Consider the following 15,544-nt stretch of genomic DNA (forward strand, 5'->3'; position numbering starts at 1 on the left):
AGTTCACAAGTGATTGCAAGGGTTACATTCTGCTGTTATTGCTGCTGTTAATCTCATCCCGACTGAATCATCTTCATTCTGACAGTGGATTTTGTTTCTGCTGATATTAATAACCCCTGTAACTGGGCTGGAGTTTAATATTTTGATATTTCAAATAACAGTCTGTTGATATTTGATGTCTCCATGATGAGAGGAGACAAATTGTTGTCCTGTTACCGACTGCTCCATTTTGGGGCCTTTTCTCCTTCCTAACTAGATTATTTCAGTTCTCATACCTTTGGTTACTCTTATGGACAAGTTCCAGCTCCCCATACATTCCAGTGTGCCGCTCCTAGTCTTGGTATCCAGGGAAGGTCTCAGTAACAAGCCTAGGATCACAAAACCCAGTCCTATCTGCACAGGAGAAAGTCTGTTATCTAACTCCTCGAATAGGCAAAATAGAGAATGATCCCAACTCTAAGAACATCTAGAATCTGTTGTAAATATCTTCCAAATCCTTACTGGTACAATCTGTCAATTGAAGTGAATGGAAGATGAGAGCGGTGAGGGAACTTGGATTTTTTCATCATAGAATGTTTAGATTCAAAATATTACATTAGGATAAGAAAAGACTAAAGATCAGTGGTTTGTGCTTGCCACAGGAAGGCCACAGTGTTTTTATGTGCTTCTAACGTTGTTGACGTATGTTGAAGAAAATGTAGACTTGTGTCTCTGGACTATGCCGTATCCAGAGACTACCTTATTGGGCAATGCCCAATTATTGGGATAAATTATTATAAAATTGAATTGTTATAGAATGGAAAAGTAGTGAAGTAATGCTAAGCTTACATCAAACCTTGGTTAGAACACAGAGGGTGCAAAGAAGATTTACAAGTATGATACCAGAAATGAGAGTGTATACCTATCAGGAAAGGATAGGCAAGCTGGGTCTCTTTTCTCTTGAAAAAAGAAGGCTGAGTGGTGACCTAATAGAGGGCTTTAACATTATGAATGATTTTGATAGACTAAATACAGAGAGAGTGTTTCCACTTATGGGAAAGAGCATAATTAGAGGCCATAAATATAAGATAATCACCAAGAAATCAAATAGGGAATTCAGAAGAAACTTCTTTACCCAGAGAGTAGTGAGAATGTGGAATTCACTACCACAGGGAGTGGTTGAAGCGAATAGTATAGATGCATTTAAGGGGAGGCTAGACAAGCATATGAGGGAACAGGGAATAGAGGATTGTGCTGATAGAGTTAGATGAGGAAAGACAGGAGGAGGCTCGAGTGGAGTGTAAATGCCGGCATGAACTGGTTGGGCCGAATGGTATGTTTCTGTGCTGTATATCCTACGTAATCCTAAAGTAAAATACTGCAGATGCTGAAATCTGGAATAAAAACAAAATGCTGGCTATCTCAGCAGGTCAGGCAGCATCTGTGGAGAGAAAGCAGAGTCTCGGGTCGATGACCCTTCATCAGAACTGGAGAGTGTTTGGAAAGAACAGTTTCTTAACAAGTGCTGAAAGGAGGAGGGGAAGAAAGAAAAAAGGGAAGGTCTGTGATAGGTTGGAAGACAGGAGAGATTAGAGAAACAGAATGGATGATGGCCCAAATTCAAATGGCAATGCCAGGAGTTAGAAAAACATGAGTCAAGATAGGGTGTGAATGGCAGGATAATGACCAACTACCATTAGAGACAAGGAGAAAAAAAGAAACAGGCTGAGGGGGGGCGGGGGGGGGGGGGGCGGGTGCGCGGAAAGAGAGCCAAAGGTTGGCTCTGAAATTTTTGAACTCGATGTTGAGTCCCGAAGGCTGTGAAGTGCCTAAACGAAAGATGAGGTGCTGTTCCTCGAGTTTGCATTGAGCTTCATTGGAACAGTGTAGGAACCGAGTATGGAGAGGTCAGAGTGGGAATGGAGTGGAGAATTAAAGTAACAGGCGACCGGAAGCTCGGTCACACTTGCGGACTGAACAGAGGTGCTCCGCAAAGCAGTCACCCAATCTACGCTGTAGAGGAGACCACATCGTGAGCAGTGAATACAGTATACTAAATTGAAAGAAGTACAAGTAAATCGCTGTTTCACCTGGAAGGAGTGTTTGGGACCCTGGATAGTGGAAAGGGAGGAGATAAAAGGGCAGGTGTTGCATCTCCTGTGGTTGCATTGAAAGGTGCCGTGGGAAGGGGAGGGGTGCTAGGGGTGACTGTGGAATGGACCAGGGTGTCGCGGGGGAATGGTCCCTTTGGAATGCTGAGAGGGGAGGGGAGGGGAAGATGTGATTGGTGGTAGGACCTATCACAGACCTTCCCTTTTGTTCTTTCCCTCCCTCCCCCTTTCAGTGCTTGTTAAGAATCTGTTCTTTCCGAACACTCTCCAGGTCTGACGAAGAGTCATCGACCCGAAACGTTAACTCTGCTTCCTCTCCTATGTAATCCTATTTTTCAAGACACATTGGTCGAAGGGGAAGATAAATAGCTTGCATCCAAATGTAATTGTTACTTTTGTCTTCTTTGTAAAATCACAAAGTCTGGGCATAATTTTTTGTAAAATTAAAATTGATGATATAAATTGATAAGAGTTGCTGGTCAAGCACATGGGAAGGGAAATTTAGCTGAAATTTAAGGGGATAATCAAGTTTTATTTTTGAAAAGGTCCAGTCTATGTGGTTCCGTCCAAACTATGTATTCAGGAAGAAGTTTTGGGGGGGAAGGTTGTTGTGTTAAAGGTAACTAACATCCTTCATCTTGCAGACTGACGTGCTCTCTAGCATATTTTGGGGAATAAAAGGTCCAAGAAGAGGTTCGTTTAAATAAAATTAAATAAACAAAATGGGTTGAAACTTGGAGCAAGTGGGAATGTTTGATCTATATTTTAAGATATTATGATAATATTGTATTAGACAGTAAAGTTCCTCTGGGGCCCAGTGAACACTCCATAAAATTGAATGAGAGGACATGAGTGAGGATATAAGATGAAACCAGGAAAATTACACCATCAAATGGGAATTTTTTTAAATCATTGATATTTGGTGAATTGGCATAAATCACCTGGGTGCAATCTAATGTTAATGTAAATTCTTGTGAAAGTCAGAGAAGTGTAGTAAATTGATAAGCTTTCTCTTGGGGTGTTTGTCTCATTGCCTATACTGAACAATAAGGAAACTGAATTTGATAGCTTGGCCATTACCCGAGACATCGGGACCATGCAAAGGGAGATGAGCAAAGATCTGCAGACACCCTACGATTTTTTGATAAGATCACCTGAAAGCCCGAGAATGGCTTGGATCAGATGTTATGGCATGATATTAAGATACTCGTGTGTGTGTGTGTGTGTGTGAACAAACGAGTCTCAGACGTGCTCAGTTATCGACAACAGCACAACATGAAATGGCTACTGTGGCTCAGGTGAGACAGATTTTTAAACCATCAAGGCTATGACACATTCTCCAGAGAGAAACCAACTTTGAAATAATCAGGATAGAGTTAAACACATTGCTACCTGCCAGAGGCATTAATATTAAAAGTAAAGAGCATGCTGATCAAATTAGGATTTCCTTACAGCAAGAATGGTCATCAGTTTCAAGGCCTCCACTAAGTACTGAACAAAGAAAGCTTGTAGGGAGGCCAAAAACAAAAAATATCAGTCTGTCTTTGTCTGGATAAAGTGGCCATGGCTGTATAAAAATCAGCTACAAGCTGAAGGTGGGAGACAAGGAGGCCATACCTAACAGGTTCCATATCAAAGCATGGATCCAAGTGAGTGGTGTATTTGGACTTCCACAAGGCATTTGTTAAGGCGCCACATAAAAGGTTATTGCACAAGATAAAAGTTCATGGGGTTGGGGGTAATATATTAGCATGGATAGAGGATTGGTTAACTAACAGAAAACAGAGAGTTAGGATAAATGGTTCATTCTCGGGTTGGCAAACAGTGACTAGTGGGATACCGCAGGGATCAGTTCTGGGACACCAACTATTTACAATCTATATTAACGACCTGGATGAAGGGACCGAGTGTAATGTAACCAAGTTTTATGGTGATACAAAGATGGGAGGAAAAGCAATGTGTGAAGAGGATACAAACAATCTGCAAAAGAACATATATAGGCTAAGTGAGTGGGCAAAAGTTTGGCAGATGGGGTATAATGTTGGAAAGTGTGAGGTCATGTACTTTGGAAGAAAAAAAATCAAAGAGCAAGTTATTATTTAAATGGAGAAAAATTGCAAAGTGCTGCAGTACAGCGGGACCTGGGGGTGCTTGTGCATGAAACACAAAAGGTTAGTATGCAGGTACAGCAAGTGATCAGGAAGGCCAATGGAATCTTGGCCTTTATTGCAAAGGGGATGGAGTATCAAAGTAGGGAAGTCTAGCTACAGTTGTACAGGGTATAGGTGAGGCCACACCTGGAATACTGCATGCAGTTTTGGTTTCCATATTTACGAAAGGATATACTTGCTTTGGAGGCAGTTCAGAGAAGGTTCACAAGGTTGATTTTGGAGATGAGGGGGTTGACTTATGAGGAAAGGTTGAGTAGGTTGGTCCTCTACTCATTGGAATTCAGAAGAATGAGAGATGATCTTATTAAAACATATAAGATTATGAGGGGGCTTGACAAGGTGGATGCAGAGAGGATGTTTCCACTGATAGGGAAGAATAGAACTAGAGGGCATAATCTTAGAATAAGGGGCCACCCATTTAAAACTGTGCTGAGGAAGAATTTCTTCTCTCAGAGGGTTGTAAAATAATATGGTAGAATTCTTTATTAAGTTGGAGAGTGACACAGTTAATTCAGAGACTAGGGTCTTGAACTTAAAGAAAGGTAGCTTCGATGGTATGAGACGTGAATTGGCTAGGATAGACTGGCGAATGATACTCAAAGAGTTGACGGTGGATAGGCAATGGAAGACATTTTAGATCACATGGATGAACTTCAACAATTGTACATTCCTGTCTGGCATAAAAATAAAACGGGGAAGGTGGCTCAACCGTGGCTAACCAGGGAAATTAGGGATAGTGCTAAATCCAAGGAAGAGGCATATAAATTGGCCAGAAAAAGCAGCAAACCTGGGGACTGGGAGAAATTTAGAATTCAGCAGAGGAGGACAAAGATTTAATTAGAAGGGGGAAGATAGAGTATGAGAGTAAGCGTGCAGGGAACATAAAAACTGACTGCAAAGCTTCTAAAAATATGTAAAGAGAAAAAGATTAGTGAAGGCAAATGTACGTCCTTTGCAGTCAGAATCAGGGGAATTTATAACGGGGAACAAAGAAATGGCAGACCAATTGAACAAATACTTTGGTTCTGTCTTCACTAAGGAAGACACAAATAACCTTCCAGAAATACTAGGGGACCGAGGGTCTAGCGAGAAGGAGGAACTGAAGGAAATCCTTAATAGTCAGGAAATTGTGTTGGGGAAATTGATGGGGTTGAAGGCCGATAAATCCCCAGGGCCTGATAGTCTGTATCCCAGAGTACTGAAGGAAGTGGCCCTAGAAATAGTGGATGAAATAGTGGTCATTTTCCAACATTCTATAGACTCTGGATCAGTTCCTATGGATTGGAGGGTAGCTAATGTAACCCCACTCCCAAAGGAGGGAGAGAGAAAACAGGGAATTATAAACCAGTTAGCCTGACATTAGTAGTGGGGAAAATGTGGAATCAATTATTAAAGATGTAATGCAGTACATTTGGAAAGCAGTGACAGAATCAGTCCAAGTCAGCAAGGATTTATGAAAGGGAAATCATGCTTGACAAATTTTCTAGAATTTTTTGATGATATAACTAGTAGAGTGGACAAGGGAGAACCAGTGGATGTGGTGTATTTGGACTTTCAAAAGGCTTTTGACAAGGTCCCACACAAGAGATTAGTGTGCAAAATTAAAGCACATGGTATTGGGGGTAATGTATTGATGTGGATAGAGAACTGATTGGCAGACAAGAAGCAAAGTGTAGGAATAAACGGGTCCTTTTCAGGCAGTGACTAGTAGGGTACCACAAGGTTCCGTGCTGGGACCCCAGCTACTTACAATATACATTAATGATTTAGACGAAGGAATTGAATGTAATACCTCCAAATTTGCAGATGACACTAAGCTGGGTGGCAGTGTGAGCTGTGAGGAGGATGCTAAGAGGTTGCAGGGTGACTTGGACAGGTTAGCTGAGTGGGAAAATGCATGGCAAATGCAGTATAATGTAGATAATTGTGAGGTTATCCACTTTGGTGGCAAAAACAGGAAGGCAGAATAATATCTGAATGGTACAGTTGTACAGGGCATTGGTGAGGCCACACCTGGAGTATTGTGTACAGTTTTGGTCTCCTAACCTGAGGAAGGACATTCTTGCTATTGAGGGAGTGCAGCGAAGGTTCACCAGACTGATTCCCGGGATGGCGGGACTGACCTATCAAGAAAGACTGGATCAACTGGGCTTGTATTCACTGGAGTTCAGAAGAATGAGAGGGGACCTCATAGAAACGTTTAAAATTCTGACGGGGTTAGACAGGTTAGATGCAGGAAGAATGTTCCCAATGTTGGGGAAGTCCAGAACCAGAGGTCACAGTCTAAGGATAAGGGGTAAGCCATTTAGGACCGAGATGCGGAGGAACTTCTTCACCCAGAGAGTGGTGAACCTGTGGAATTCTCTACCACAGAAAGTTGTTGAGGCCAATTCACTAAATATATTCAAAAAGGAGTTAGATGAGGTCCTTACTACTAGGGGGATCAAGGGGTATGGCGAGAAAGCAGGAATGGGGTACTGAAGTTGAATGTTCAGCCATGAACTCATTGAATGGCGGTGCAGGCTAGAAGGGCCGAATGGCCTACTCCTGCACCTATTTTCTATGTTTCTATGTTTCTATGTGACAGATTAGGAAAAGAGGAGGTGCAATGAGACCTGGGTGTCATGGTACATCAGTCATTGAAAGTTGGCATGCAGGTACAGCAGGCGGTGAAGAAGGCAAATGGCATGTTGGCCTTCATAGCGAGAGAATTTGAGTATAGGAGCAGGCAGGTCTTACTGCAGTTGCACAGGGCCTTCATGAGGCCACACCTGGAATATTGTGTGCAGTTTGGTCTCCTAATCTGAGGAAGGACATTCTTGCTATTGAGCGAATGCAGCGAAGGTTCACCAGACTGATTCCCGGGATGGCAGGACTGACATATGAGGAAAAACTGGATTGAGTAGGCTTATGTTCACTGGAATTTAGAAGAATGAGAAGGGATCTCATAGAAACATATAAAATTCTGACGGGATTGGACAGGTTAGATGCAGGAAGAATGTTCCCGAAGTTGCGGAAGGCCAGAACTAAGGGTAAGGGGTAAGCCATTTAGGACCGAGATGAGAAACTTCTTCACTCAGAGAATTGTGAACCTGTGGAATTCACTGCCACAAAAAGTTGTTGAGGCCAGTTCGTTAGATATATTCAAAAGGGAGTTAGATGTGGCCCTTACAGCTAAAGGGATTAAGGGATGTGGAGAGAAAGCAGGAAAGTGGCACTGAAGTTGCATGATTAGCCATGATCATATTGAATGGTGGTGCAGGCTAGAAGGATGGAATGGCCTACTCTTGCACCTATTTTCTATGTTTCTATCTATCGTGTGTGACCTTTGTGATGAATGTGGTACAGAATGGACTGGGCAACACAGAGGGTAGTCAAACCCCTTTGTTTATTCAAGAAGAACAAATGCTTTAAAGGAACCAAGACATAAACTATGATGTGATGCAGAAAATGAGAATGGGGTCTTTGGCCCCCAGGGAACGGGAAATAAATGAAGATATTAGACTAGTGGGATCGGTCTTGTCTTTGTTAAGGAAAAATGGAAATGAAACGACACATTGGAAGGTGTAAAGGGTAGAATCGGTTGCAATGTTGGTAGACTCTGAGCTAGGTCTGATCCATAAACAGTATGAGGAGTATCCAAGATATCTGATTAAGAAGGGAGGAACTTGGATAGCACCAGATATGCAGTGGTGTACTCTGAAAGGGATAACATGGGTTTGTAGTTGTGACAAAGTCCATCAACACACTGTTCCAGCTTGTGGGTTCACCCTCAACAAAGAATCATCAAAATGCCAGATTGGAATAATTAAATGGGGCGAAGACCAAACTAATACCATGTATAAAGGAAAAGGACAGTTTTGTGTGGCTACTGCTGCCACGTAAATGATTGTGGGTTCAACCCGAAGCCCCATGCTAAAACATCACTTTTGCTTGATTTCACTGAGGAACATGCCTATCGGTGCTAAAACATTGGTACTGGTACATCATCATAATGCCACTAGTCTGTAGATAAGACAGCCTCTGGAGGATGAAGCCATTCGAGCCATTCCGCATCTGGGACACTATACACCTCCCCTGTCGATGACTTTAAAGCTCATAATTGAGTGAATTAAGATACCCCAGAAACACATAGTGCAAATGATACAGACAAATATCGAGACAGAAAAGGCAATCCTGGGCCTTGGGAATCATGAATGGTGTGAAGTAGGATCTAATGTTGAACTACATCCTTGGGCTAGACTGTTCCAGATGGGATTGGTGAGTAGTGGTGCGACCGAGTCAGCCTTAGTGATGGACTTTGGACTAATAAAGTTACGCACCAAACTTATGTATCTTTGTTAGTTTGTTGAATCGATTGACGTGCCACCTGGTGAGCGCGATAACGTCAAATCAATCAGCGTTAAGAAAGAAAAAGAGCACGTTTCATGGCCACAGGATGTCCCAAAGTGCTTTACAGCCAATTAAGTTTAGAAATGTAGGAAATATGACATACAATTTGTGCTCACAGCAAGCTCCCACAAACAGCAATGTGATAATATCCAGATTACCTGTGGTATTGGTTGTCATTTCGCTGTCATTCTGCCTTTGAAACTGACGGTAATTCAGGATTTAGCGCATCTGCAACATAATGCGTAAATACTAAAGTTGTGGTCTGTCATTCACTGCTCCCCCACAGGATGTGATGTTCCCCCCAGCGCAGAGTTGGCAATCATGGAATTCTCTCGACTCTGGGAAACTGATGAAAACTACTGCTCTTCCGCAGAAATACCGCTGTTAAATTCTCCATTAAAAGTTAGGTATAACTGGGATTTTAACAGCGTGCTGACTGCTTAAGAAAGAAAAAGGTTGGGCAGTGTCAAATTTATCCATTTTAATAAAAAAATAAAATTGTTAAGTAACTTTAAAAAAAAGTTAGTTCACCTTTATTTCAGATTTGTCATTTCCCCATGTGCAAGCCACAATCTTTGTTTTGCTCTAACATTTTTTAAGTTAGAATTTGAAGAGCTTAGCCACCTCCTTGTTCACGGCCTGTGAAAATTCTGCATTAAGATTGGATGTTTAGACAGCTTGTTGACATTGCAGCAGCTCGCGCTAGGAGATTCCCACTGTACTCTCTTGATTTGAATTACATGTCAGAAAACCCAAACTTCTTGACACAGAGATCGCCACATTTTTGTGCAAAGCTTACTTCGGGGCTGGGGGTGAAAGTCTTCGCTTCGCCACTGGCCGCAAATTCCGAGCCATTATGGAACAGTTTTTGCAGAGTGACCGAGGCTGCCTCTGAAACTGCATACAATTAGTATTTAAATAAGCTCGTATGGTGAAGCTGCTATCCCTTTGGCCCTTCGAAAAGCTGCTCATTGTGGCCCCTCTCCCAGATTCCAGCCCCAGCTCTGTGCTCACTGTGGTCCCTCTCCCAGATTCCAGTCCCAGCTCTGTGCTCACTGTGACCTCTCTCCCAGATTCCAGCCCCAGCTCTGTGCTCACTGTGACCTCTCTCCCAGATTCGGCCCCGCCCACAACCAGGCTCAACCCCGCCTCTCGCACACTCCGATTGGTTGGAGGACCAACTGCCCGCTCGATCCTCCAGCCCCGCCCCCGCTCTTTCTATTGGTCCAGAGCTGCTGTCAATCACCCGGGCAATGTGAGCTGAGCATGCGCGGTGGGGCGGCTGTGTCTGAGGCAGCAGGTGAGAGATGGGCGTAGGGAGGGAGCGGGTTAATAAACCCCGGGGGGGCCGCGGGCTTCACACACACCGAGTGCAGGCCCAGGCCCCGCCCGTCCAAGAGACAACATTCCGCATTATCCGCTTCACACACACCCGCTGTGGGCCTCAGGCCCCGAACAACAACCTGCGGCTCCGGCTCCGGCTCAGGGAGGTTGGTTGCTAGGCACTGCAGTGATGTCATAAAGCAGGGCCATTCAGCCCAGTGGGTCCTCTCCTTGTCCCTTTAAAGGTGGAGAGCTGGGACATCCTGTCTCAACACACATCCCCCTGTTCATACTGAGAATCCCCAGGGAAGCGCCAGGGCCAGGGCCCAGAGTGTGCAACACAACCAAGGGGGAAAGAGAAGGAGAGCTGGGACATCCTGTCTCAACACACATCTCCCTGTTCATACTGAGAATCCCCAGGGAAGGGCCAGGGCCCAGAGTGTGGAACACAACCAAGGGGGAAAGAGGAGAGCTGGGACATCCTGTCTCAACACACATCCCCCTGTTCATACTGAGAATCCCCGGGGAAGGGCCAGGGCCCAGAGTGTGCAACACAACCAAGGGGGAAAGAGGAGAGCTGGGACATCCTGTCTCAACACACATCTCCCTGTTCATACTGAGAATCCCCAGGGAAGGGCCAGGGCCCAGAGTGTGGAACACAACCAAGGGGGAAAGAGGAGAGCTGGGACATCCTGTCTCAACACACATCCCCCTGTTCATACTGAGAATCCCCGGGGAAGGGCCAGGGCCCAGAGTGTGGAACACAACTAAGGGGGAAAGAGGAGGCGAGACGGTGCAGTGTGGGAAATGAGGGAGGAATCTGCTCATTCCCAGGGGCAGATCGGACAAAGTGCTTTGAGTGGTGGGTCCAGCAATGAAAGTGAAACCAAACCAGAGGGAACAAATAAAATGCAATCCAAGGGAACGGGAAGCGGGAAGAAACCACAACCAGCCCAAAAGTGGGACTAATCACCCAAAAAGGTCACTCTAGACCGTTAGAAACTGCTCCTAGTGACTGTGTGGCTGCAGGACTCGGCTTCACACCAGTGTTTAACGGCACAGAGTGCTGGCCTCACACCCAGGAGTCAATGTGTTAGAATTCCAGGGGCAGTGAGAACATGCTTGGAAATATCCTGGAGAATATAAGAAATAGGAGCGGGAGTAGGCCATTTGGCCCCTCGAGCCTGCTCCGCCATTCAATAAGATCATGGCTGATTTGATCTTGGTCTCAACTCCACTTCCCTGCCCGTTCCCCAAGCCCTTGACTCCATTCTCCTTCAAAAATCTGTATCACCACCTTAAATATGTTCAAAGACCCATCCTCCACAGCTCTCTGGGATAGAGAATTCCAAAGATTCACGACCCTCTAAGAGAAGAAATTCCTCCTAATTTCTGTTTTAATTGGGCGACCCTTTATTCTGAAACTATGCTCCCTAGTTCTGGATTCCCCCATGAGGGGAAACATTCTTTCTCCGTCTACCCTGTCAGGAGCAGTGAAAGCTCACTGGGCCCCAGCATATGCTCATCGCAAAACACCGGGAAAGGGAAAAGTCAGCTCTGAAGCCAGTTTGCTGCTCCTTCTGCCCAGCACTGCCTGCACCCCCGGCACACGGAGGGGGAATTTTAGCCTCAGTATTACAGGTTTCATTTACAGGCTGGTGAGAGAAATAGTTCATACTGACACCGAGCTGTGTGATTGGTTCAGTCTGTATGTGACTGACGGGCTCTTTTAAATTTGAGTGGTCATGTATTCGAATTCCCCGTAACTCTAATGGTGGATATAAAAGAGAGATGTGTTCAAATCAAAGAGTCTCCTTGGAGATTCTCAGAGAAGTAACGGGTCAGCTTAAAACTCTGAAAAAGAGAAATTTTTTTAGAAGTTTCCAATCAGCAGTTTTTGACCGATATTGACTCCCACAGGGACGGAGAATTCTACAATAAGAAAGAACTGGTCACGATTTGAAAGGTATTAAAGGATTCGAGGTGCTCTTACATTTGGGCTCTTTATTTTGTTTACTCGAGGAGTTAGACAACAGACTTCCTGCTGTCAATAAGGAGTTGGATTATTGGACCATGATGTATTTACTTGTTCATATTTTGTTAAATAAATTTGCTGAGTGGATTTAAATTCAAGACGAGGTTTGCAGGCATGATGATTTATTCACACATCGAAAGTGAGAGAAATGCTGTGGGGCACATGCTAAGTCCAGTAGCTGAACGTGATTAACAAACTGTGTTTTGTGTTTAGTGATCCCGGGCATGTTACCGAGCCCGTCCCTGGATACCAAGGCAAGGAGAGGCACTCTGGAAGGTAGGGGGAGCTGGGACTTGTCTATGAGAGTAACGAACAGATTTGAGAACTGAAATAATCTAGAATTAGAAAGGAGAAAAGGCCCAAAATGGAGCAGTCAGTAACAGGACATCAATTAGTCTCCTCTTATCTTGGAACATTAAATATCGACACTGTTTTATTTGAAATATCAAAATATTAAACAGCAGCCCAGTTACAGGGGTTATTAACATCAGCAGAAACAAACCCCAACTGTCAGAATGAACATGGTTCAGCCGGGATGTGATTAACAGCAGCAATAATAGTAGACTCCCACCCCTGCAGTCACTTGTGAACTTGCTGGTGTGTCAGCAGGATGGATGAGTGAATCTCTTCCCACACTCAGAGCAGGTGAATGGGCTCTCCGTGGTGTGAACTTGCTGGTGCGATAGAAGGTTAAATGAACTAATGAATCTCTTTCCACACTCAGAGCAGGTGAACGGTCTCTCCCCAGTGTGAATACGCTGGTGCGTTAGAAGGTTGGATGAACTAGTAAATCCCTTCCCACACTCCAAACAGGTGAATGGCCTCTCCCCAGTGTGAACTCGGTGGTGTTTCAACAGACTGGATGACTGAGCGAATCCCTTCCCACACTCAGAGCAGGTGAACGGCCTCTCCCCAGTGTGAACTCGCTGGTGTGTCAGCAGGTTGGATGACTGAGTGAATCCCTTCCCTCACTCAGAGCAGGTGAACGGTCTATCCCCAATGTGAACTCGCTGGTGCTTTAGCAGGTCGGATGACAAATTGATTCCCTTCCCACACTCACAGGTGAACTGTCTCTCTGTAGTGTGAGCTCCCTGGTTTGTCAGCAGGTGGGATAACTGAGTGAATCCCTTCCCACACTCAGAGCAGGTGAAAGGCCTCTTCCCAGTGTGAATACGTTGGTGCTTTAGAAGGTTGGATGACTGAGCGAATCCCTTCCCACACCCAGAGCAGGTGAATGGCCTTTCCCCAGTGTGAACTTGCTGGTGTGTCAGCAGGTTGGATGACTGAGTGAAATGCTTTCCACAGTCAGAGCAGATGAACGGCCTCTCCCCAGTGTGAACTCGCTGGTGTGTCAGCAGGGTTGATGATGAAGGGAATCCCTTTCCACACATGGAGCAAGTGAATGGGCTCGCCCCAGTGTGAACTTGTTGGTGTGTCAGCAGGTTGGATGACTGAGTGAAAAGCTTCCCACAGTCAGTGCAGATGAACGGCCTCTCCCCAGTGTGAACTCGCTGGAGTGTCAGCAGATGGGATGACCGAGTGAATCCCTTCCCACACATGGAGCAGGTGAACGGTCTCTCCCCGGTGTGACTGCGTCGATGAGTTTCCAGCTCAGACGGGTAACTGAATCCCTTTCCACAGTCCCCACATTTCCACGGTTTCTCCGTGGTGCAGGTGTCCTTGTGACTCTCCATGGTTGGATGATCAGTTGAAGCCTCATCCACACACACAACACGTGTAATGCTTTCTCCGTGCTGTGAATGGTGCGATGTTTTTTCAGGTTGTGTAACTGGTTAAAGCTCCTTCCACAGTCAGTGCACTGGAACACTCACGCGGGTGTGTGTGTCTCGGTGCTTCTCTAGTCACGCCGATTTGTGAAATCTTTTCCTAAAGACAGAACAAGCAAATAATTCTCCTGCCATATTCAAAGGCCGATGATATTCAGGTCCGGAGGAATCAAGTGACTCTGTCAGATCTTGATGTGATGTTTGGTTTATGTTTCCTGTCTGAAAATCTCCCCTTCTAATACTCTGTAAAAGGAGATTACTGAACTCATCACTAAGTACAGAACAGACAATTCTAGTTTCTATGGAACATTCTTTCCTCTCTTGTTTCCCCAAAGCTGCAAATCCCCGTTCCGCACTCTCCCTCCTCCCTGTGCTGAAAGCCAAACACATCGCATGTCTCAAGACAGTTTGTCCTCCGCTCCCAGTTTTCACCACCAACTCTGGCTGGGTGCAGTTTTACACTCACTGGTTCCCCTCCCTCTCCTCCCCTGAAAGTGCTGACTCTGGCAGGTTTCAGTTCGACACTCACTGGTTCCCCTTCCTCTCCTCCCCTGAAGGTGCTGACTCTGGCAGGTTTCAGTTCGACACTCACTGGTTCCCCTTCCTCTCCTCCCCTGAAGGTGCTGACTCTGGCAGGTTTCAGTTCGACACTCACTGGTTCCCCTCCCTCTCCTTCCCTGAAGGTGCTGACTCTGGCTGGGTTCAGTTCTACACTCACTGGTTCCCCTCCCTCTCCTTCCCTGAAGGTGCTGACTCTGGCTGGGTTCAGTTCTACACTCACTGGTTCCCCTTCCTCTCCTCCCCTGAAGGTGCTGACTCTGGCTGGGTTCAGTGCTACACTCACTAGTTCCCCTCCCTCTCCTCCCCTGAAGGTGATGACTCTGGCAGGTTTCAGTTGTACACTCACTGGTAACCTGAAATATAACAGAAAATAATGGAAATACTCAGGCAACATCTGTAGAGATAGAAATTAGAGTTAAGGTATCAGGTCACTTTCTTTTCATCAGAACTGGAAAATAGGAGCAGGGGTCGGCCCTCCGCCCCCTCGAGCCTGCTCCGCCATTCAATAAGATCATGGCTGATCATCAACCTCAACTCCACTTTCCCGCCCCATCTCCCTATCTCTTGATTCCCCGAGACTCCAAAAATCTGTCTATCTCAGTCTTGAATATAAGTTTTAAATAAGTGCAGAGGCAGGGAAAGGGGAGGAAAGACAGGAGTGATTAAATGACAAAAGGGATGATGGAGCAAGGCAAAAGGAGATGGTGATGGGACAAGAAACAAAAGATGGGTCTGGAGGAGGTGTAAATGGTAATAGGAGATCATTACCAACAGCTGCTGTACTAAACAATGGGAGCAGTGGTTATGGTGAAATTGTGGAAATCAATGTTGAGTCCGGAAGATGAAATTCTGTGCCTCGAGCTTTATTAGAACAGTGGAGGAGGCCGAGGACAGCGAGGTCAGAGTGGGAGTGGTCCGGAGAATTTCAGTAACAAGCGATCGGAAACTCAGAGTCATGCTTGCGACTGAACGAAGGTATTCCGCGATGCGATCACCCAATCTGCATTTGGTCTCTCCAATGTCGAGGACACTGCATCACGAGCAGCGAATACAGTATACTAAATTCAAAGTAGTACAATAAATCGTTGTTTCACCTGGAAGGAGTGTCTGTGGCCCTGACGGTGGGAAGGGAGGAGGTGAAAGGGCAGGTGTTGTATTTCCGATTTTAAAGTAGGAAATGAGGCA

General features: G+C 45.3%; 2 pseudogenes; one reads left to right on the top strand and one right to left on the bottom strand.

Annotated features, from left to right (window-relative positions):
• The first annotated feature begins 9,882 nt into the window (after positions 1 to 9,882).
• LOC139255819 (zinc finger protein 239-like) overlaps positions 9,883 to 15,544 on the top strand; it is a 55,883-nt pseudogene continuing 50,221 nt past the window's right edge.
• LOC139255817 (zinc finger protein 256-like) overlaps positions 12,427 to 15,544 on the bottom strand; it is a 41,203-nt pseudogene continuing 38,085 nt past the window's right edge.

Source organism: Pristiophorus japonicus, unplaced genomic scaffold (assembly GCF_044704955.1).
Source record: "Pristiophorus japonicus isolate sPriJap1 unplaced genomic scaffold, sPriJap1.hap1 HAP1_SCAFFOLD_637, whole genome shotgun sequence".
NCBI lineage: Eukaryota > Metazoa > Chordata > Chondrichthyes > Pristiophoridae > Pristiophorus > Pristiophorus japonicus.